Source organism: Halyomorpha halys, unplaced genomic scaffold (assembly GCF_000696795.3).
Source record: "Halyomorpha halys isolate HHAL.00 unplaced genomic scaffold, Hhal_1.1 Scaffold469.1, whole genome shotgun sequence".
Classification (NCBI taxonomy): Eukaryota; Metazoa; Arthropoda; class Insecta; order Hemiptera; family Pentatomidae; genus Halyomorpha; species Halyomorpha halys.
Window position 1 is genome coordinate 435,988 of NW_027114062.1, and position 24,108 is coordinate 460,095.

Consider the following 24,108-nt stretch of genomic DNA (forward strand, 5'->3'; position numbering starts at 1 on the left):
ATGAAGTTAGTTTTAATATTATCTTTTGTTTAATATACTTGATTAATTTTATTTTCTGTACATTTGCCTATTTTAATTTTTTAAATTATTTTCAGGAAAAAATTAAAACGCTTTATCTATTCATTTTAAAACTGTACAACGTATAAATGGAAACTAAACATGCGGTAAAATTCTATTTCCGTTTTACTTAATAATCATTTTTATTAGTAGGCCAATTTAAGATCTTAAAATTAAATACAATATGATTCAGTTACGATAGAAAATGGTAGTTCCTTTTCCGTATCAGCATACCAAAAAATCAACAATCAGCAGATATGGTGAAATAAAATTAAAGTTTCTTTTCGTACACCCCAATAATTAAGTATTTTCATTAAAAGAACATTGTAATTATTTTTATTTTTACAATGACCAAACAAGTGGTCCACCCTAACCACGCTGAGATAAGATCGATCTGTTTCCTGCCATCATATCTTTTCCTGAGGGATGTACGTTCTAGCCCAAAGACCACTCCCAAGTTTGCGAGACAGGTCACAGATTAGGAAATGGTATTTGGCACACCCCTGCCAATCCTTCCTTCGACTGACTGATGCTTTCCTCGAATTATAAAAAAAAAAAAAAATAAAAAAATAAAATAAAAAAATTGAGTTCAATAAGTTTTTTTCTTTCCACAGCCGACCCATAAAGAAGCACTTATAAATTAAAACTCTTCCAAAGATGGGCTTTTCGCTAAAGTAACATTCAGTGTCCATTACAGTCTTAAGAACGCCCATTTAAGTTATCCATTAAATTTATATTCACATTATCAGAAATAATTATAATTAAATTTTATTCAAACAACTGACTTCGAATATCAATACATTAATAATGATCACTACTTGACTGTGATAAATATAGCCATAATAAAAACAAATTGGGTTTTAATTAACATTCAATTAAAAAAAAAATAAATTTAACATATATAATCAATATACAATATTTTTACATTGAAATTGAAATTGAAAAAGAGCAGATATAAATTTATGGACAGGACCTAAACATTTGATTTTACAAAAGTATTTAAAGATTGTTAACTTTATGATGAAGAATAAAAACTACTTGCTAATGTCACTTGATCCCGAATTCTGGATTTGTCATGTTTAGTTTACTTGTTATAGGACTGGAGCAAATGTATGATCCGAAAAATGACAATAGTTGCGTCCGAAACCATAAAATTATTTTTTGGTTATTTATGTATTATGAACTTCTGATAATGCTATCAAGAACAATTACTGTAATCTATGCGCGCATTACAGTAACCTACTTTTGCTTTTTGGTGAGAATAGTGTTTCCACTAAGTTGGTGAATGAAAAGCACTTTTATATTTTGCCTCACTGGGATGTGTGTTTCGCCAAACAACGCGAATGTTTCACTCTAACCTCATAATAAATTATGTTAATTATTTTTATGCTTACCATTGTTTTACACTGTTTTTCAAATTTTAGATTGATACACAAATACCCGGGATAAAAGGTTTTCATAGGTACATTTTAATGTGATGTCACTGATAAAATTAGAAATGTAATAAATATTATTTTAAAGTAAAATATTAGACGAATTTCTTAATTTTAATTTTTTTTTTAAAAAAAAAGCAAAAATGTTCTTGATTAAATATCTTTTTTAAGTAAGTCTGTTCCATTTTTTCCCGTCTTTTTCCACATTTAGCCCCTGAAAAAATATTAAATATTATGAAATCTAAAGCCCATTTACATATTTGTCCCAATACACTGGAAAATGTGTACCATCGAGGTTGTTTTAATTTTATAACCATTCACGGCAGAATTAGTGTAATTGCAAAATCTCTTATCATTATGAATTCCGCACTACATCCTCTGAATATTAGGGAAAATAGTTAGTATTAAAATAAAATATAGTGTGAGTAAATTAAATACAATGCTAGAAATGGGGAATGAAAATCATCCATTGTACTTTTGAGATGCAATTACCTTTTGTGTTTTTGTTTCTTAACTGCACTTTAAGCTTTTGTTTAATATATCATATTCAATGCCTAAACATGTTAATAATAAATTGCTGTCGATACAATATTTTGCTTTAGTGCGAAGTGTTTGCTTTTTGATGACCTATATACCAGATAATGATAACGGATTAATCAAACATCTCACTTGTCGAACAGACTACGCAGTTGCGTGCTAGGAATGTTCACTCTGTTCAAACAAACGATCCAGGTAAATGTATGAAATGTATTTTATTATATTCTTTCTTTTTGATTCCGGAAGCAAATGTATAATTAATGTAAATTAAACGATCCTCAAAATTTTTCCGTCAACTGTTCCTTTAGTTAACCACTTGAACAATTCTCTAAATAGTATGGTTATTTTAAAACTATTTAAATTGATAAAAATGTGCTAAACGTTATCACACAATAGTTTACTGTTGATGATGTCAGTAAATAACAATTAATAAATATGCTTTTTGGAATCATTATAAATTACCATTATAGAAAAAATAAAAACGAAAAATTACTATTTTCTTTTTTATTATTATTTTTGGCCCTGAGTTCTGATTCCGAAACACTTTCTTTTTCTCTCTCTATAAATGACTAAAATATGGGTTATGACGTCATATGAAACAAAAGAAAGAATCATAATATCGAGTTCCGAGGATAATACTAGGATGACCAGTGACCTAGAACAATCGGTTCATCATTTTCATTAATTAATTTAGTTTAATTTTAGTTCAAATCAAGTTAATTTTAATTTCAGTATATCACGTAACAACGAATATAATCAGCATATAAAAATGTAATAATTTTAGGAATTTCATTAACATTCTTAAAGACCAAATTAAACTCATTTTACTGATTGTATCTCAACGTTAGAATACATCTTAAATACGAACCAATCATTATTTAAAGATCATGAAATTGAATTAGTTATATTCACCTAAATGAGATGGTTTTATTCCTATTCCTATGCATGAAGTACACAAAGCTATCACGCACAACTGCCTCACGAACGTAGAGGTAAATATGAATTGACACTTACGTACAGCAAACAGACGTCTAAGATTTGCATAAGGCGCCCTTGCTGACGACCAACTGCTAAAAACAGACACAGCTGTATGTGCATCAAACAATACCCACGGTGATCCTGCCCTGAGAGCTGGACGAACCCCACTAACCCACGACTATATAAGTGTCATCTAAGAAATAAAACTATTTCGAAACGGCGATTCATGTTTTATAGCCAACAAAAGGGCGGAAGTTAACAATCAGTGGTACAAATGGATAACATAAAGTGCTCAATGGTCTCAGTCTAATTCATTGATCGCACTCATAAATAATATCAAGAAAGCATAACCAAGCTATGGCTGATTATCAATTTTTTTACAGATATTTCAATGTTTGGGATTGTCAAAATTCATTTTTATATTGAGGAGTACAATGTTACTCAAGTATACAACACTACAGGTCTAAGAGGATTGAAAAATAAACATTTCAATACTTTTAGAAATAATTTAATTTAATTTTAAGTCAAAATAATATGTATTAACTTTCGATGATTTCCTACCTTCAAAGAAGCCCAGTTTAAACCCAAATTCACTCCTTTAAAGTTGATGATAACGGAAAATGATCATGCTTTGTTAGTGTATGTTCCGTGGTTTGTTATATCATTAATGAATACAAGACTGGAATGGTAGACTAGGATGATCACCCTGCCTCCCAAGAATATGGCTACTTTTTGCTGGCTATTTTGAAGTTCCCGCCGCGTACTAATAAGAGTCTAGATTCATTTTTCTGAACCACCAAGAAATCAATAATAACTGCACCAGATAGGAATCGAACACAATGTACCGAACCAGGCATCCTCAGACCCCATGGCTATCACCTCCCTCAAGAATATACTAAGTATAATTTAGAAATAAGCTACCTGAACCAAGTTCTTGTCCTAAAGTAAACAGTTTGCAGGTATGTAATACATGTGTATATTTTTGAAATTTACTTGTGACACCTATATATATATATACATGTGTGTTGCTCATTAGACAGGATAAGATGGAAATAAATAAATAATAAATGTTACACTTATATAATTTTTAAAATACGTAATTTAGGTATACTTTTAAGTAGTATATAGTTGAAAAATAACAATTTTAATAACATTGTAAACAAGGAATTTCATTTGTTGCAAAAATGTAACGGAAAAAATATCGCATGTTATTTATCTTTATTGATTCGAACTTTCTATAGGTTTTTTTTTTTTAATATTAACACATATTCCACGTTTTTGTTTTTATCCTTTTTTTGAAATAATTTTAGTATAAACCAACATTTCGGAATACCTTTCAGTCTTAAGAATTATCCTGTACAATAAAATTTGTGTCCAATCCAATCTTTGTCGCATTTAAAGAGTGCAGATCAATATAAAAAGTATGGAGTTTGTTAATATTTAAAAAAAAAAAAAACTATGGAAAATACGAATTAATAAAGTTTTAATCTTTAGTTTTAGGAGTGTGGTATATAATAAGCATATTATTTTTATTGAGAGTTTGGAGATATAGTTTCATTGAAAAATTAATTGGTTCCGGAGGTAGAAATAGTAAATATTTAATTTTAGGCAAAATTGATTTTTCATTGCTGATTTAAAAAAAATAAATAAATAAATAACAAATTATGATGAAGCTTAGCATAATTTTATCCGGTACAAAATTAGATCCGGTATTTAAACATTAGTTAAATTTTTTTCTAATAATACAAATAAGGAGATCAGTATTGTTCTTTCAAGTTTTTGCTATATATAACCAAAACTTTAAAAAATATATATAGAACAAACAACTATCTTTTCCGAAGTATTTTTTTTTTACAATTTAATATATTATATTATTATTATTTTATGGGCACAACAGACGATGGAGGCCTAAGTCCTCGCGCGATGTATTTACCAATATTAGGAGGTAATATTCTATTATAAATTACATATTTACGTATTATAAATTTTTTCGCAGGGTGGTTTCGTCACTCCCACGCCTATTTTTTGTGAGTGCCACCCATTGGCTAACGGGCCTCACAAATGCCCGAGGGGGGGGGGTTGCCAATGAGTTTTGAATTATTTTGTGCTTGAAAAAAAAAGCCCGGGTGGGACCAGGATTTGATCCGACAACCTGTAGATTGCTAGACTGACGCGTTACCACACTGCTACTGCTGCCCCATTTTTTAACAATTTAATATATTAGTCTTGTAAAAATAGCTTAAAATTTAGCTGCACCTAGAAGTAAGTATGAATAAGTTTCTGTCAATGGATTCTGACCTAAAAATGTTTAAAAGAGAAAGTGGCAAAAAGTTTACCCTTCCTTTTGGTTATCAGGGCGAATATGGCAATTTTATCAAAATGGCGCCCGTATATATCTAGGTTTATTGCCAGTAACTCCTAAAGTATATATCAAGTGGCTGACATATCGTAATAAACCATTTTACAGTGCATTTAACGAGCTTCAATTCGGCCATAACATAGTTCTTTCTTTTTTGTCTGATCATTTTAGAGTTATTATTTTTAGGATAATACTCCATATTATAGGATAATACTCACCAGGACCATATTCCATTTAGTAATACACACGGTCAATCAGAAATCCTCCAGTAATTTTTAATATTCTTTTCGTGCAGTTAATCATTTTCTAGATTTTGAGCAGTGAACGAAAAATCGGAGAAAATGTTAGTTCTTATCTTCAATGAAATGGATTTCCGAAGTTGCTCTTTTGAAAATATTCCAAAACTTACTTTTCAAGGACACTTACTGTACCTGTCCATTAGTCCGGGAAAAAATTGAAATTTTTTCTTACAGAAAATTCTCGTCAACATTTTATTAGTACTGTACAGAAACAAAAAGTATGAAACTTGTAAAGGGTAAAAGATTTTACTTCTGGATACAAGAAATGAAAAAATAAATAAAAAAAGGGAGGAAAAAAATTGGAATCCATCAACTGAAAAAGCGTTTCTAGGTATAAAGCTAAATACACTGCACAATACAGGCTCTGTAAACCATATTCGGGTATAAATAAGTTTTATTTCAAAATTTAAGTATGTAGGTAGAGTTAATCTACACACATACTTGTTATATACCAAAATTTGCAATGTTGAGCTACTAGTATTATTTTAACAGTAATTGGCTATAAACCTAAAAATATACAGCTGCCATTTTGAAAAATCTGCTATATTAGGCCTAACTACGGTCATTATACTTTTTTATTGTAATTTTTTTTTTATAGTTTTACATCAGAATCCATTGAAAGAAATTAGTTTACAATTACTTCTCGGTTAACTTACTATTTTACTAGACCATATTTACTTCTAGTTAATGTTAGTTATTATATATTTATATTATACTATATACTTTATATTTATTTATATTATATATTATATAGATATTCATGCCATTTTTTTTATTTCGGGCACTTTTTAAATATTGCTCGATTTAACTATCTTAAAGTCTCCTCTTCCCGTTTTAAGCTAATATTTCAAAAGTTATATAGGACCGTCGCTCCCCGGGGTCTTAGTGGGGCGGGCCCAGTGGGGAAGGTTGCCTTTTTTGTGTTATGATCTCCTCTGTGAGATTGTGACATGTCATACTGTCATAATATATATATTATATGTATAAAAAATAACTATTATATATAATGGCCGACTGAAACAATCTGACTCTCTACATTTTTTTTTATATAATGCAAATGCTTAACTGTAATAATAGAAACACCTACACCCCGCTCGTACACCATCCTTGAGACCTACAACAGGTGGGCCGATCTTGCCAAATTCTTAATCTAAGGTCTGGCGAACGATATAATTTAGATTTATATCATACGGCTTCACGGCCATAAGTGAAAATTCATCAATTTGTCTTCCACATCAAATATGGTAAAATGATCATCACTCTACTGCAGCAACTCTCTTTAAATCTTTAATATAAAATTCGACTTCATAAGAGAGCAATAAAAATTAATCTTTCAGTGCAAGAAAAAAGAGAACAATGGAAAACCATTAATCAATGATTTATTAAAAGACAGCAATCAATATTTTTATAAGAGGTTTAAATAACGATAAGGTATCAGTAATATATTAACAAGAGTCATGCGGATATTGCTTTAAATATAAATTGTATTACTAATTTAGTTTTGCTCTCATCAACCTTGAAAAGTATGTATCAGATTTGGATTAGATTGAAGCTTATGCTCATAAGTGGGCCATATTTTCTGAGGAGAAAATCTTTATTCAGTTTTATTATTAGTATTACTGGTTTAAGTGATATCTATTACTGAAGGTAATAATTTAATGTCGAACTATTCGTTAATGCACATTGCTCGTCTTTATTGGCGTAGCTTTGAGGTTTTCAGTCATAATTATAAATGGGGAACGGCAAGTGCCTAGTTATCAAATGCTATTTGAGAGACCAAAGGCCTTAAATGATATATAAATTTAAATAACATCTGTAAAACAAATACAATTTATAATTATTGATAATAATCATAAGTTTAAAAAAAAAGGTTTTAATACTTTTGGCGTACGGTAAATATTTTTCAAAATATTGATAGATGAACGAAAAATGTGAAAAATTTTAGTTTTATCCTTCAATATGAACAACATGAACTTCCTACAGTCTTGAAATTTCGAGCTAATGAATCAATAGGTATTAAGTTATTATAATTTAGGTTTAATATATGAATAAACAGTGACAGAGTAATTACTGAGATTATTTTATTAATTAAACCTAATTAAAAATTATGAAAACGTATTGGGTGCAGTAGTTGATTAGGAAGGACTGTTTCTGGACTATCGGCAGTGCAAGGTCATTAATCTACGGTCATTAATGATTGGAGAAGTTTTCTGTGGGGTTCGGTCAGCAAAGTACAACATAAATAAACAAAACAATATTTATTTATTTTAAATAAATTTTTGAAAATAAAATATTTATTTATTTTAAATAAATTTTTGAAAATAAAATATTTATTTATTTTAAATAATTTTTTGAAAATAAAATATTTATTTATTTTAAATAAATATTGTTTTGTTTATTTATGTTGTACTTTGCTGACCACACCCCCCGACAAACTTCTCCAATCATTAATAATTGTTTTATGTACTCAAGAAAATATATTATGTACATGTAGAAAAGTTACTAATATTCGTCTATTTTTTTGAAAACCAACACATAAATGAAACTAATAATTCGTTAAACGAGATTACATAGTTCAATCTATAACCCCTAAATATCCATCCTAAGAAGGATTTTAGTATATTGTATATTAGTAAAAAACAATAAAACCAAAACAATCACATGGTTTTATATTCGATGGATTATTATTTTATATTTAATTATTGTACAATTTAATCACAATAAAGCAACAAGGCAGTGGAACTAAGAAAGTACTTGTGAACCCAATAAAGATAAAAAGATATTGGTGAAGAAATAATCTTCTGGACACGAGCGTCAGTAAGCGCAGTTTGAAGAGTCAATATTTTTTCTCCCATTCGAGTTTAAAAAATAAATATCTCATCTCTTTCCGTTCCCTCTCTCATCTAATCTATCCCCTCTCCTTGACCTTCCGCGACTTTATTTTATGGTAACCCTGTTTGTATATGATTACCAATGGTTATCACATGAGTCTCCAACAAGGTTCACTCTTAATTCCAAAACGTCTAAATGTAATCCTTTAATTTTATCTTTAAATACCTCACGAACAAGGGAAATGAAAGGAATCATTCAATATGATCCAGGATTAGTTTTTTTTTATCTAATCTTTACTAGATTTATTTATACCGTCAATAAAACTGCGATTATGCTAGTCTCGTGAAATTAAATACTTTCTTCACAATTCCGTTTGACAGTAGAATATATTACGTAATTAGCTCTGTAGACATTCCAAAGATCACAGACTCGATTTAATCTTTGGACGATTTAAAACTGTACTACGTCATACCTCAAGATAACACGTAGGAAGTTATCTTAGTGTTAAGCTGAGCATGTCGGATATCTTACAAAACAACAAGGCATGGATATCTACAGATTTAGGGAACTACAATCGATTGGAAAAACAAATCGACAACAAAAACACGTGTTCTGAAATTTTACTCAAAGAGCTAAGGAAGATGTATTGTGTCTGTAACTTCAAACAATATCCAAAAATAAAATTGTCAAATGTGCCAGTATTCAAAGCAGCGATAAATGATATTGGTTGATTGTAGGGAGATAGTCCGAGTGACGGTCAATAAAGGTATCAAAATAGTAACAGAAAAATATTTATTGTAAACCATCTTTTACTATTTTACTTCATAACTATTGACAAGAGGTGTTACGGTTGTCATGGTGAAATAAAAACACGGGCTAGATCTGCGTAGACAAGAGGTGTTGTGGTTTTCATGGTGAAAACAAGCGATATGTTTTAGACGAGTGGGTTTTGGTTTTGTGAAGGCGACAGTTTGATTTTGGAACGTTACGATTGTTCAATGTGAAGTGGTAATAGTTTAAAGGCTCGCTGTCTGTACTGTTTGAATCGAAATAGCGCCATATGAGAAATCTTATCGTATGTGTTTTGTTTTCACCATGACAACCCTAACACCTCTTGTCTAGGCAGATCTAGCCTGCGTTTTTATTTCACAATGACAACAGTAACATACCTTGTCTATGCAGATATCTCCAGTGTTTTTATTTCACCATGGCAACCGTAACATCGTGTTTGAGGTACTGCATGGATAGTACTATGGTAGTCTATGGACTGAAGTTAATTTGTAACAACTCTGTAGTATAATAGTAGGAAGTAAGCGCAGTCAATCTAAGATAGTAAACGCAGTACTATCTTTGGAATACGATTGACACTAAATAAAATCAAAAAATAATTTTATTAGTCAAATGTTCTACTAATAAGGCAAATATTTTACTATTGTTTTTAAAGTAGAATTCATTAAATTTATAGGTCTTAGGATCAACGTATGTGAAAACATCATTTTAAAAATATATAGTCCTTTTCAGTTGACCTCTTCTGATTTACAATCAAACTAATCGTATATCAAGTCGTGCAGAGTGACCTTAGTTTTTAGAAAAAGTCTTCTAGTTTGGATTAATGGGTTTGTCTAAATTTACTCTAATGTAAAACAATACTTTTGTTCTATCAACTCTATGACTGAGCCCTTCAATTGACAAGGTGGCTTTCTTCGTTGTTTTTACGATTGAATAAATAGACAAGAAGAAAATGTTAATTTTAGTTACCTGCTGTATTTTTAAATGTCAGCTATACTCAGAAAAAAAAATAAAAATAAAATAAATTAAATTTGAGAGCAAGAACTATTATTTAAGCGCATTTTTGAAAACTGTAAAATTAGCGTGACTTAGACATTCTTTCAAGCAAAAGGTTCAATTATTAGTGATATTGCATATCATAAGTCATATAAACATAAAAATTATTGAAATAAAAATTCGATCGGGATTGATATATAAAATTCCGCGTTTAAATTGTCCAGCTATCTATATAGGTGAAACAAAGCAAATGTTGGGGGATGGAATATATCAACACAGAAATGATACAAGAAATAAGGAAAAGAATCCTAATAAAACAGCATTAGTGCAGCATGCAGCTAAAAAGAAACCTAATTTTGATTCTGATAACACCATAATTTTACATGAAGAAAACAATATGTTCAAAAGAAAAACACTTGAGTCAATTTATATATCAGAGAACATCAATTATACAGTTAATTTTAAAACAGATACCAGGAATTTAAACCAACATCATGCAGAGATTTTAAGTAAAAAAAACTTATGAAAACTTTTTGTTACAATTTACAATTAATTTTGATATGAATTTTAATAATTGGAATAAATACAAATTGAGACCAAAATGCAATTTGAATTAAATTAATAAAAGGCCTGACCTGAGTGTATGAAAGGTTATAAATTAGTTTGTTTATATGACAGTGATAGTGTTGATTAATCGAAAATTAAACGTTTTAAAAATTATTGAAGCTTGAAAAGAATAGGTAACTAAACATAAGCTGAGGTAAGCTTATTAATAATTAATATGACTCTCTATTAATTGACTGTTTCATAGGCTGTTTTGGGTGTGACTTATAATTGATAACCTGGGCAGAATAGCCAGCAAAACATTTTAAAATTTTTGATGTGAGGTGAGAATTTATATTTGAAGGTATGTTGTATTATTAATAATAATTTTGTTGTTTAAATTGTTACAAATGAATGTATAATAAGCTGTTAAATGTTTAGATTGTCCTTGAGGATGGCCGAAATGGCAGAAACGTTGGACTATCGATATAATAAAGAGTGTTGAGACTAAAAAAAGGATACCATTTGATTTATTTAATAAAAATTATTTCATTTCGTATTTGACTTAGACCGTAGATTCTACCGTGGACTGCGGTTACTTTTTGACACAACCCTAATAGATTTGAAACTGTAGGACCATAGTAGAGAAAGAAACCTCGGAATATATCCACTTCGAAACAAAACCAAAAATATTTTTCGTCAAATGCGATGGTTTCGTTAACTTCGTAAAAAAAGCCGTAGGCTAGTCAGATAAGGAATGTGTGTCAACAAAACTCTCACCGTTACAAGCAAATGTGCGACGTTCAATCTTCGAGTACAAACCATCCGGACATTAAATTAAAACTATTCAAAGAATATCTACATAGAAGAAATAACAACTTAAATATGAATATAAAGAGTACTTGATTGCTGAATAATATTCCACAGCAGGAGTATTATTAAATAGGAAAGTGCCGCTAAGAAATTAAGATAAGGAAACTACTGACAAGGCGAAAAGTAAAGGCAATGGCGCTATACAGGCGCAGGAATGCTGAACGGCAATTTTCTACTGAACAGTTACAAGGATATTTGATTATTAAATAAATAGCTAAAATATGAAGGTAATTAAAATAATTATCAGAATTATAAAACTTAGTAAAATTAAAATGATACATGAATAAAAAAATATATTCTTACAATTAAATTTGGTTTCTATGCGTCGAATAATCAAAATTTTCAGTTCTTATTTGCATTACTTTGGCATTTGTACAAGCTAGAATAATATTTCACATTTTTTTTAGTTTTAATACTAAATAAAATTTATGACAATATTGAAACAAAAATTAACTCTTTACGACTTTTTAAGATTAAGTTCTTTTAAAATCCAAATCAAAAGAAAAATTGGCCTGTCTCTTATGTTGTGATATATCGTCAAAAATATTTTTCCTACAAGAAATATTTTGCAGAACGAATTCTTAGTCAATTTAATCATTTAAGCCCATAAGAGAATGTTAAGGCTCAATGGTTCTTTTTAAAATGACAGATAACCAAAAACGGATTAATGATAAAAACTGTTCAATTTATAATTATTATTTTTTTTTCATGAAAGGTAATAAATATAAAATTCAAAATGAGTATACAGGATACAATCAATTTATTTTACAATTTAATAAAAATTTAGTAATTACCACTTAGATAGTTTTTCAAGTTCTGAGTACAATCAATTTCGCGTGTTCTATACCCTCATTTTTTATTTTATACTTGAACTTTTTGTAAGAATTTGATAAAAAAAAAAATAATAATAACTTTAAAAAATTTTTCAACTTTTTTCCCTCAAATTTCAATTTTTAATATTTTTTGTCATCAACCATTCATAAGAGAAAATGTTGAGGCTAAATAAATTTATGGTCTAATTAAATTTACTTCAAATTCCTTCTTTTCGGTATTTACTGTAAATATACTACTGTAACTAGTAAGATATTAGTAAATTAACTGAGTGTTCATAAAACATTTTAACTAACATTATTATAAAAATTAACTTTATTTTCCAGTAAGCATTGTACCATTCTGATGAAAAGGCTAGAAAGAAATATTTTATTTTTTAATTAAAAAATAACGCAGTTTCAAATCAGGTTCGAAAGGGTGGATTAAATAATGTCTACTAGTTAACTAAATAGCTACTACTCTTTAATTTCTTACTGCCATACAGTGAACTAATACGTGAATTTGAATTTTTTTTCAATTTTATTTTAACCCACCAGTTGCGTCAAGAAATTATTTAAGGGATTAGAGTCGCATAAAAACAATTTGGGATGCTTTTATTTTTATCAACAAACGCTATTTCATAATTTTTTAAAAAATGGCATCCTAGAAATTATCTAGACCAAAATGCATTTTATCCAATGCAATTTATGGATTTTCTTAAGCTTTTAAGTTTGTCCTATACTACAAAATGAATTTCGTTCATTATATAGGATTTTTTGTCTAAATCGAAATGAATGTAAAAATATTTATTTGAAAACAACTATAACTATAGTTATGGGTGTGCCACCATCCTCACAATATCCTTCGTAAAGAAATGCTTCTTTTATTTGAAGAGGAGTATTAACAAGAGTCGAGAAATGTCTAGCTAGCAATAATAGAATCTTTACTGTTAGATCACAAGATAAACATGGTGGGAACATGTTATGGGAGCGCAGATTTAGATAATTTGGAGGAAACTAATAATTTCCTTTTGAGAATTCGGCTCGATTATTATTCAAAATTAGCTAACCTCTTTGCAAAATAAACGATCTATTTATATTTCATGCACAAATATTTACTGGCTGATGTAAATTATAAACAAAAATTCCCCTAGCTACGTACCTGGAGGGGAAAGTGGGCATCTGCTAGGTGATTTTATTTTTATACAAATGTATTTTTTCTATACTGAAAATATTTACTATTTATAATATTAAGAGAGAACTAGATGAGATATATAGCGTTTAACATTTCTTTCTCACTAGGGGTATACATGATCTTTAGTTTAACATCTAAAAGCGTGTTAAATGGAAAAAGTTATGTTCAATGGAGAAATATTTCCTCCATTTACCATGTTAAAACGATATAACATGGTTAAGAGTCTGTAACTAGGTCTGTTAAATGGAGAATAAAGTTACGCAACAGACCAACTGAGCTCGTCTACATTTATTTGTTGTGTTAAGTTACTTTCTCGCAGTTTGTGTTTTGATTATGTTAATATTTGGACGCTTTTAAACAAGAAACCCAGTAAACAAACGCTCATATAATTATTACTTTACACTCACATTAGGCATGTTGTAATAAATTACTTTAATCAAAACTTAGAGGTTTTTTATGGGCGTTGATGAATGTTAGGTTTTATGCCCTTTAACAAAAATTTTTCTAAGGAAGGTTGCTAAACAAGTTGCTCAGAAAAGCCGCTAGGAGCTCTCATGCATTAAACATTTAACAAAACTTTAAATAGGGCTGCTCACAATCCTATAACATGGTAAATCATTTTACATTTAACACGACATCATGAATATCCCTACTGAATGTTCTTATTTTTCGGTACAGTGTGTTATTATTCTGTTTCTGTAATCAAATAGCAGAATATAAGAATAAGTGGATTACATAAAGATTCAACCAAGTGTTGGCAAAACACAATCAGGAATGTTCTGAAGGTTGAACACTTATGGTAATATCAATGAGTATCTGTTTGATATTGCATCTGATTCTAGTCATACCCTATGATGCACTTAATTGCACACGCGATAAAAGTTGCTTAAGGCAACGTTACCTGAAGCGTGATTCTTCGAGTTAGTATGCACATATGATATGCCTCTTAAACCTGATATTTACCAGCGTTGACGCACGCCTCTTATGTTAATTAGCAATAAGCATTCCAATAGTGTTTATTACCTCAACATGTTACGACACTGACCTAATCGGTACCTAATATACATTAAGTAACTTTCTGCACAGGGATTATAAGTAGCTACAATAGAGGCTTTGACCATAATAATAATTTTTGATAGAGGAGGAAATTAGTATAAACCAAAAATTTCCAGAATATATTAAGTGTTTTACATACCATAGAACTTTTTGAAATTAACGTGATCCTTTGTTCAAAGATGTAGGCGAATGTGTTAATCTTTTTCACGGGTTAAATGAAATTACCGGGTGGCCTAAAGAAAATATAAACTTTTTTTTATCTCATTTAAGAACCTCCCCTATTCCAGATGTATACCTACAAATTAAAAAAAAATTAGATACCTATAGCATTTATCAGCTTTAAAAATTATCCTTAATCTAAACTGCAATATTTCATGCTGAACCTTCAATTTCCACATCACTAAGGTAATTATCGGGAATATTAATTAATTCAGCTTAGATTTATAAAATCAGTACTTTAATAATTATTTTGAAAAAGTACGAATTCCTTTTCATAGGGAACCCAATGAATTGTTTCAGAAGCAGAAGAAAGTCTAAGATATCGAAATTTGAATTTTTTGTTACATGAAGTAACCTCATTATATCATTTTCCAATCCATATTTATTTGTTAGATTTTTTAATTATTTGTATTCTCCTTTTAGTAAATTTAATTATTAAACTTCGACTTTTTTGTGGCGCATTAAGGCGACATTTTTTTTTTTTTTTTATTGGAGCAAAAGATTAATAGATTAGCATCGTGAACCGATGGATTATTATTGAAGTGTTAGAAAAAAAATAGATAGATGCTGCTGTTGAGTTCAATGCTGAACAAAGATCAATAGACTACTAGATAATATTAAATATGAAATGAAGAACATTGAACTTTTCAGTTCACTAAATTGTTCTTACCTGCAACTGCGACGTCATATTTTTTGGCAAGTTCCTATTTCAAATCTTTAAAATTACTACTGTGACGACAATGGCAAATGCATAATATTATTTACGCTATTGCAATGGCGCCGAAAATGAATTGCAAAGAATAGATTTTTTTTCTTGGCAAACTTCCTTGAAGACACCTTCAGGTCCTTCCTACGTTCCTATTAACAGAATTCCCGCTTCATTGAACAAAGTAATTCATGCAAGTAATGCAATAAACTCCTCCGATGATACATAAAAAAATAATAATAAATTCATGGCGGAATGTTACAACGAAATAAATTATTAAGCGGATGGAAACATCAAACTGTATTAAATCAATATTATATTATTATTATAATATTTTGAATCAATATTCGACGTCTATATGTTTATTGATGTTATAATTATTTTCAGATGATGTATTTATTTTTTGTTTGTTTATTTTTAAGTTGTGTGTATCTAGGGCTGTTTTCCTGTTCAAATAATACTCCACCATTTATATTTGTGTACACTTAAAATAAATTTATTTATAATTATTTGAAAAATGGGTGTACTTTTTTTTATGCACATATTTTACTCCAAATAGAATATACTAATACAAATAATTTACTAAGTGGTTTTAATTCAATCTATAATTTTTTATGCAGTTATATCATATATGCATAAATGGTTTAAAATATTCTCAGGTTTCAATGTTCATTAAAAATAAATGGGGTTCCATGCAAACTGGTTTTAATAATGTAAATAGGTTTTGTACATTATAAATAAATTAGTACACTCAAAAATTATTATATCTAGAGTTCTATTTAATTTGTATTCATTTTCGAGCTTTATTTTTTCTGAAATTATGGGAAAGTTTGCTGTGCATGATAAATAACTTCAAAATATTGTAATTCGGCTTATTTTGATTTTATGTAACAGTAAAGTTATTTATTGGACTATATTAAGGAATTGAAGTTTCTAATTCTTTTTCATATGAAAAAAACATTATCAAACCCGAAAATCGTTACTTACATAGTTCTTCACATGGTTTTTCGATCATTTTCACTACATAAAATAAATCAAAGAACTTGAGATGCCGAAAACATTTCTTCTTCAGGAAACTGTACCTTGGTAGAGTGTAAGCTTTATCAAAATTGTATGGCTAAAATTAATCACAACTAATTAAATCTGCCTATAGGCGGATTAGTGATTGGAATTGCGTGGTAGAGAACACACAGTCTGAGGTAACACTCGCATCAGTCCTGAGTTGGCGATTCTGGCATTCGTCATGAAGTCGCATGCTTAGGACCTTTATTTTGAATTCGTAATATCCATGAAAATTATTATTTCGCAGATTTTTTTTTACTACTTTTAAAATAACCAGGAATTGAAATATATTAAGGGAAAGCATAGAGATTTTCCCTCTGGGAAATTTTTTAGCAGGAACAAATATAAATATAAAAGGTATATTAAAAAGTAAATTTGTTGAAATATTAGCCCAAAAAGAGCTATTTACTCCAATAGTTCTCGAGATATTGCTTTTTAAAAAGCAAAATTTCTTTAAAATCTTCTGAAAGATTCGTAGTTAGCTAATTTATTTTGAGAAATCTATATTTCAGGAACTATGAGACGTACAGGTGTTCATTAGCACTCAAATTGCTAGTTTAATGGACTATAAATAAGTTTATGACCTTTACCTTCGAAGGAATAGCAGTTTTCATTATATTTGCTAAACTAAATTGATTTATAATTGTTGTGACAATAAGTTTGATTTATGAAAAACTTCATTTCAGAAACCATTGGACGTACAGATGTTTGCCAGCGCTCAAATTACACTTATCTTCCTAGGAGTAGTAGTTTTTATGATATTCACATATGAATATAAATTTGGTAAATGAAAATTTGTCCGAATAACTATAAATCAATTTATTTTAACAAATTCTATGTAAACTATTACTCCTACCAAGATAAACATCATAAAATACTTTATAGCTCATTAAACTAGCTTGAATTCGAGTGCTAATAGACATCTGTACGTCAAATAGTTTTTAAGATATAAATTTCTCAAAATAAATTCACTAACTACTGATCTTTCAGTACGTCCCATACAACATTTTTATGAAATGTTGCTTTTTAAAAAGCTATATATCGAAAACTGTTTAACGTAAATAACTCTATGAGGGCTCATATTTTAGCAAATTTGCTCTTCTTTAAATGACGTTCTCTTAGATTTTATTGTGTTGTAGCTACTTCTTGAGATATAGAGCTCCGAATGAAAAATTAGTTTTTTTATTGTTTTGAAGCAGCCGCCATTTTTTATTCTCCCTACCTATACTTGGCAGACTCATAAATTTTGACTAGTAATTATACATAGTTTTCATTAAAGTAATCAAAAAGTGGGCTGAGATAACTGCCTTTTTTCTCTTCTTGGGCTCTTGTACTACACACTATTTTATGACAAGTGGTCCCACCTGAACACACTGGTATTTTTAAATTTAAATTTAGCCTAATTAATTTTTTCTAAAATTCTTATAGTTTTTTTGGCAATTAAATTGGGAAATTGGCAATTTAAGTGTAAAATATAATGAAGTATGTTAAAATGATAATGATAAAGCACAAAATAACATTGGCTTTGTTCTTCAGCAAAGGATAATAGATTAGATAGATTGTATAAAAATAGATTAGAGGCATTACATACAATTAAACGAATTCACTGACAAAAATTTTTAATTAAAATTAGATCATTGAAGGTAAACATATATAAAATCTATAAAAATCCCTACTTACACAACAGAGCTTCCAGTAGATGTTCGTTGAAGAGTACTGAATCTGATGATGCCTCGGTTGGAATGATGCTTGTCTATCCGTGAATTTTCCTATAAATATCAGCATATCGTTCAAGAATACTTGGGGAATCCCCTGATGTCAAATAATTTATATCGTACACTACGTAAACTGTTGAAAAACAACAATTATCTTATCTTTATTGTGGGCTTGATAAATTATATATTAAGGCAGTAATTGAAATGTACTCAAGCGACCTTACACACTCCACCATGGCTGTCATCAAGTACGAATGATTTCAATGCTTCATTAATTTTAAGGCTTTATTAATTAATAGCCATGAAATAATTTGTGCCATTGCGGATACAAACAAGCAGATTAGATTGCCGCTTCCAAAACGCTAATAAATAATGTAATAATGCTCTTCGTTAACAACTGCTCGTACAGACATTATTCAGATAGTTAATGCTCTTTTAGGCTTCAATTCCAGGAAGCTAACAAAGCTAACAAACAGCATACCACGACCTACTTTTTTCAATGGAGTGTCTTTAGGAACCAAAAAAAGACATTTACTGAATAAAACTAAAGAAAATTCCATAAAAGTACAGTACCCATTATAGAAAATGGAAACTTTTTCTCTTTTTCTGCAATGGATTCCAAACTGAAACAGCGGTAGAAACATTTGATATACGAGCACTTAATAACATAAGCTATGGTGAAACTATACCAATCGACAATGAATGAAAAACTAAAACATGAACGAATAAAGAGTAATACGAAAATATTTTGTTTATAATTTAAAGTATTGAGGGAGACCGAGAATCTCTCTGCAATTATTTTAATGACCATACAGCTATTAATTAGTACAACAAACCTAAACAATGAATGCGCGTGGAATCAATTAGGAATAAGTTCTGAGAAAACATTAAAATATGGCAGAGTGAAAACATTCCTAAGGGATATACTGTGCAAACATCTGTTAGTGTAAGTTAAGTTTTAGGGAAAAAAGTATGCGTCTCTTGAGCTAATTTTGTTGTATTTTGTCTTATAAAAATAAATCTAAAATTTTTACAAAATAAATTAAAACTATTTCAACTTTTTTTTTTTCACGGACCTGGGCCCACAGGTAATTAATAATATTTTAATATTAACATTAACTTAATAACCCTTTATTAACATAAACTTAATAACCCTTTATTAACAAATAAAAGGGAGGTGAGCAAGTGAATAAACTTGATCATAGTAAATTTTTTCCTTGATATAATGATAAATGTATTCTGTAAATAAAATATAGACAAATAAAGATTCTTCTTTGGAACGTAAAAGTATAACTTTTACATGCTTACTCTATTTATTTATGGGGGATAGAAATTCGAAACCAGCACGGTCCATTTTATTATATTTAATTTTTTTTTAAACTAACAGTGTAAAATGAACATAATCAAACCATGTGCTTGAAAAAATAAATAAATAAAATAATCTCTAGTCACATTTACGCTATATATAATATTTACACAATCGACCTGATCCCTAAGCCCACTCTATCCCCCACGTGTGAGGGGTAGAGCAGAGCCCATAAGATCCCAGCGCATCCCTCTCACCACATCACTGGTAGTGAGCCAGTGGAGGCTGAGCAAGTGCGCTAAAGCCACAAACACTCAACTTGAGTGGAGAATCTGACCAATTCCAGAACTCCAATTGACCATTTTTATTTTACAGCAAGTCTCTCGGCCACTGCCGTTTCAACCTTCGAGGTGGATTGTAGGGATGGGTGGAACTGGATAAGGATTGAACCAAAGGATTAGGAAGGTTAGAAAGGTTTATATGGAATTTTGAGAATTTCGTAGGTATGAGGTCAAGGACAAAAGGGATATGAAGGTCATGGTGCAGTGATCTGTTGGAAACGTAATAGGGTGCATTAACTATGGTTCTAAGAATTTTGGATAGAAAGGATTGGATACGTTTGATGTTCGACGGTTTAGCTGTTCCTCTAAAGTTCAAGTTCGTAGGTCCAGATAGGTCTGAGTATAATCTTATAAATTAGAAGTTTGTTTTCTACTGAGAGATGAGAGGTCAGGATGAGCATTCGGTATAGTTGGCTGAGTAGTTTGTTGAGTTCTTGTCTTTTAAGTCTAGTATGTTGATTCCAGGTGAGTCTTTTGTCTAAGAAGAATTATGGCATTGCACCGTGTCGGATTTGGGCAGACGAATATTATTAAAAGTAAAAGGTGGACAGAAGCTGCGGGTGAAAATCACATGGATGCATTTCGATTCGTTGACTTGTTACTAGATTATCAAGTATTAAAGAACTTCCTCTACAAGGAGTTAAATCATATATCTCTCAATTGATTTTAGAAGAAATTCTTTTACCTAGTGATAATATCCTCAGTGTATTCCTAAATGCCACGTCTGAAAACTTCTGAGAATTTTGAGAAATATGATATTGTGCATGAAAATTTAAAAAATGTTAATAAACGTCAATTGACCGTTTATTATTTTTAATTAGTGACGCCACATATTCTTGGGTCTTTTTGTTATAGTGAAAAGGAAAGAAACCCAAGATAAAATGGAGCAAAACCCAAGATAACATTTATCATAGATACGTCACATTGGCTTTGCTTCGACTAATAGTACCAAAACTTATAAATTAAAATAAGAAAATATGAGGCTGGGGATTTTCGATCGTATAGAGCCCAAAACTGGCGTTCTCGTGTCAAAAGCGGTGCCGGTTCGAATCCAGTGTATGCGTGTTGGCCTTTATTTCGTGTTGGACCAAGGAAGAAATCTCAAGTTTTTCACCCTGGCTAAAATAGGTTGTTAACTTGTAGGATAACCCGTCTTTCATGCCCTGAATTGGGGATCATAAAGATGTTAACCCCCTAATAAAATTAATTAAATAATAAAATTAAATTAAAACATGATATATAGATTTGGCCGGTTCTGGAATTCTACACCTCATATATTTTTTTACAATTTTTTAATAATTTCATTAAAAAATATAAGACGTTAAATTAATATTTAAATAATATAAAAAAATAATACAAATAAATAAGAGCTTTAATTATTAATTGGAATCAAATATCTGCATGAGGCATAAAATACTTGTAATGCACTTAAATACTTTCTGTGTCAGCAAAGAGATACTACTATGTGGAAATATAAAATCAATGAATACAGTTAAACTCAATATTAACATTTGCGCCAAATTTCTGATGATAAACAGAGGAAGGGGAAAAGATATATAATAAAACATTAAATCTAAAAATATTCTACAACTGAATATCGATCTGTAAACGAGGTCCATGACCTCTACTAGTCAAAGGTCGGCGGTGTTGTATGTTACCTGTAATACCTCATAAATTTCACCATCATCACAATTTCAATATCCCTATCAGCTCATTAAACCGTTAATAATCATTAAATATTTTTCAATTCAAGAGCTCTATCACCAACTTTCTTAATTTAGCATTCTCTTTCGCCCATAATGAGCATAATAAATAAAGAGAACATAAAGTTTCCTTTATGTCAGAAACAATCGTTCGATACAATTTACGATGTAATTCAACAAAGTTAATCAAATGTATACAGAGATAAAACAAGAACACGAGATAGAAGAATTACGAGTGCACCCAGTTCAAAATAACGTGTTAATGTAATGCATATACAAATATTGAAGTAAGCATGATTACGAGTAAATATTGTTGTAACCACGATTTTTATGATTACACTCACATCGTTAAATCAATGTCAGAATTACGATTGTAAATCACGATAGCAAATAGGTTTGTAACTTTTTTATTTTTCAGGTAGTTTGCCACCCAGTGAGTCTTGTAATCCTAACATCAGCATGTTTAACAGTATAATATTTTCGTAATTTTCTATTAACGGGTTCATAATTTAACATTTATTTTATATTATCAGACCAAAATATTGTCTCAATCGGAAACTGTGGAAGGGCGACTAGTTTCCGACTTGTTTCATCAACTGAGAAGATTGAGGAAATAATTCACTCAATACGGATAACCGAACTGTTGGGGTGGCGAAGGGATGAGGAAGAGAAACCAAATATGACCTGTTGCATTTATTTTAGTTGGCAACTTTTGCTAGTGGTATCCTATCTGCCTTCTAAATGGTAATCTTTCCCATACACGATTCCGGCTTACAGGTAATTTTAATAGACCAATAGGTAAAGAAAAGAAGTGAATCGGTATAAAAAATATCCTACTTGGATATTATATACACGGATATAGAATAAAATAAAATAAAAACTGTTACTGAATATTTAAAAAAAAAATCACTGTTAGAATTTTTCGGGAGATTCCAAAACTAAATCTGAAGAATCTAAAATACCAGTCATTAAAAAATCAGTCAAAGTTTCACGAAATCAATTTACATCAGAAGGAAATATAGCTATGCCCTAACTGAGAAATGTTTGCACCATAACTTTCAGCTTGTCGTAAAGTATGCTTTACATCCTTGTCCACTCAACTTTACTTACTAAGTGGAATGTGTTAGGCGTATTTAGAAATAAGAAATGTTAGAAAAGAAATTATATTTTGGATAATATCTATATTTAAGGCTTAGTGGAAAAATAAAAATTAAGTATTTGTTTTTTCATTTCATCGAAAAATATTCAATTAATGTGGTTTCAAATCATGTGCCTCTAATGCATAATTTTTTTATTTTCTTCACCCGAAAACCACAATTTTATCGATAAATTATTCATTATTTTATTGCCGTAAATTATTTTATAAAATAACATAGCGAAAATAGAAATCTACCATCAGTGGATGGCGACCTTAATCTATTACTTCAATTTATGTAACCTTTAATAAAATTTCAAAGGTAGAATACCAAAGAAGCCAGAAAATGCACAGGTATTGAATATAAATCCTCTAGCAAATTCCTGGAATTTAACAGAGAAAGGTGAACAGGATATAAACCATATTGCGAACAAGCCCACAGTGTTGACAAGATATCAAGCATGCAGGACCAGCAAGCTGCCAGCATTCAGAGTTCATTGTGGCCCCAGCAATACGGTCATGTAAATACTAAGCAAACACAGCACAACTCTAGTGTTGTTATTTTGAGATGTCTTATCAATTTTTTTTTGAAAATATATCTGAATTGGCAAACTTTGACTGTTTATTTATTTTCTGGTGTTAGGTAAAATTACGTTTCCTTCTGGAATCTTTTAATGGTAACAGTTCAAATTCAAGAACAGCGGTTTTTACTCTTGACGAAAATAATGCATCTGCATGATGCATCATGTACCTTCTTGAGTAAATTTCTTTGACTTATGCGGTTGTTTTTTTAATTCGGAGTCTGATGATATTTCTGCTTCTTATTAATAAGAAGTGTTGAGTATTTTATTTTTTATTTTGCGTCCGCCCTAGGTGGCTAATTTTCTCAAATTGAGTGTAATTTAATATTTACAAACAGTTAGTAGCCTTTCATTAGCAATTCACATCCTTTTTAATGTGAACTAAAAAAGGAAAATCATATTTTCCTCTGATCACATTGCCTTAGAAAAGTTTCCATGCGTACTTAAATCAAATGATTATTAAATCATCTGCTGATTTGTTTGTGATTCTTGATTTCGTCACAACTGACATTATGAGTTTGCTGCGTGTAAATAAATGGTGTCTTGAAACTATATTCCGTGAAATGTTCCTCAGGGTATTTCAA

The 24,108-nt window shown here is 29.8% G+C and overlaps 1 protein-coding gene across 7 annotated transcripts in view; it reads right to left on the minus strand.

Annotated features, from left to right (window-relative positions):
* Window positions 1–24,108, minus strand: part of path (pathetic) — a 196,672-nt gene that overhangs the window by 45,139 nt on the left and 127,425 nt on the right. Inside the window, exon 1 of one of the 7 annotated variants that reach the window (XM_067051326.1) lies at window positions 18,424–18,512. The exons of 5 other annotated variants lie outside the window; for them this stretch is intronic. The gene's annotated coding sequence lies outside the window, so the exon portion shown is untranslated. Of the gene's footprint in view, window positions 1–14,895; window positions 15,016–18,423; window positions 18,513–24,108 lie in introns of those variants that run through there. One more of the 7 variants, XM_067051327.1, reaches the window with a different exon arrangement.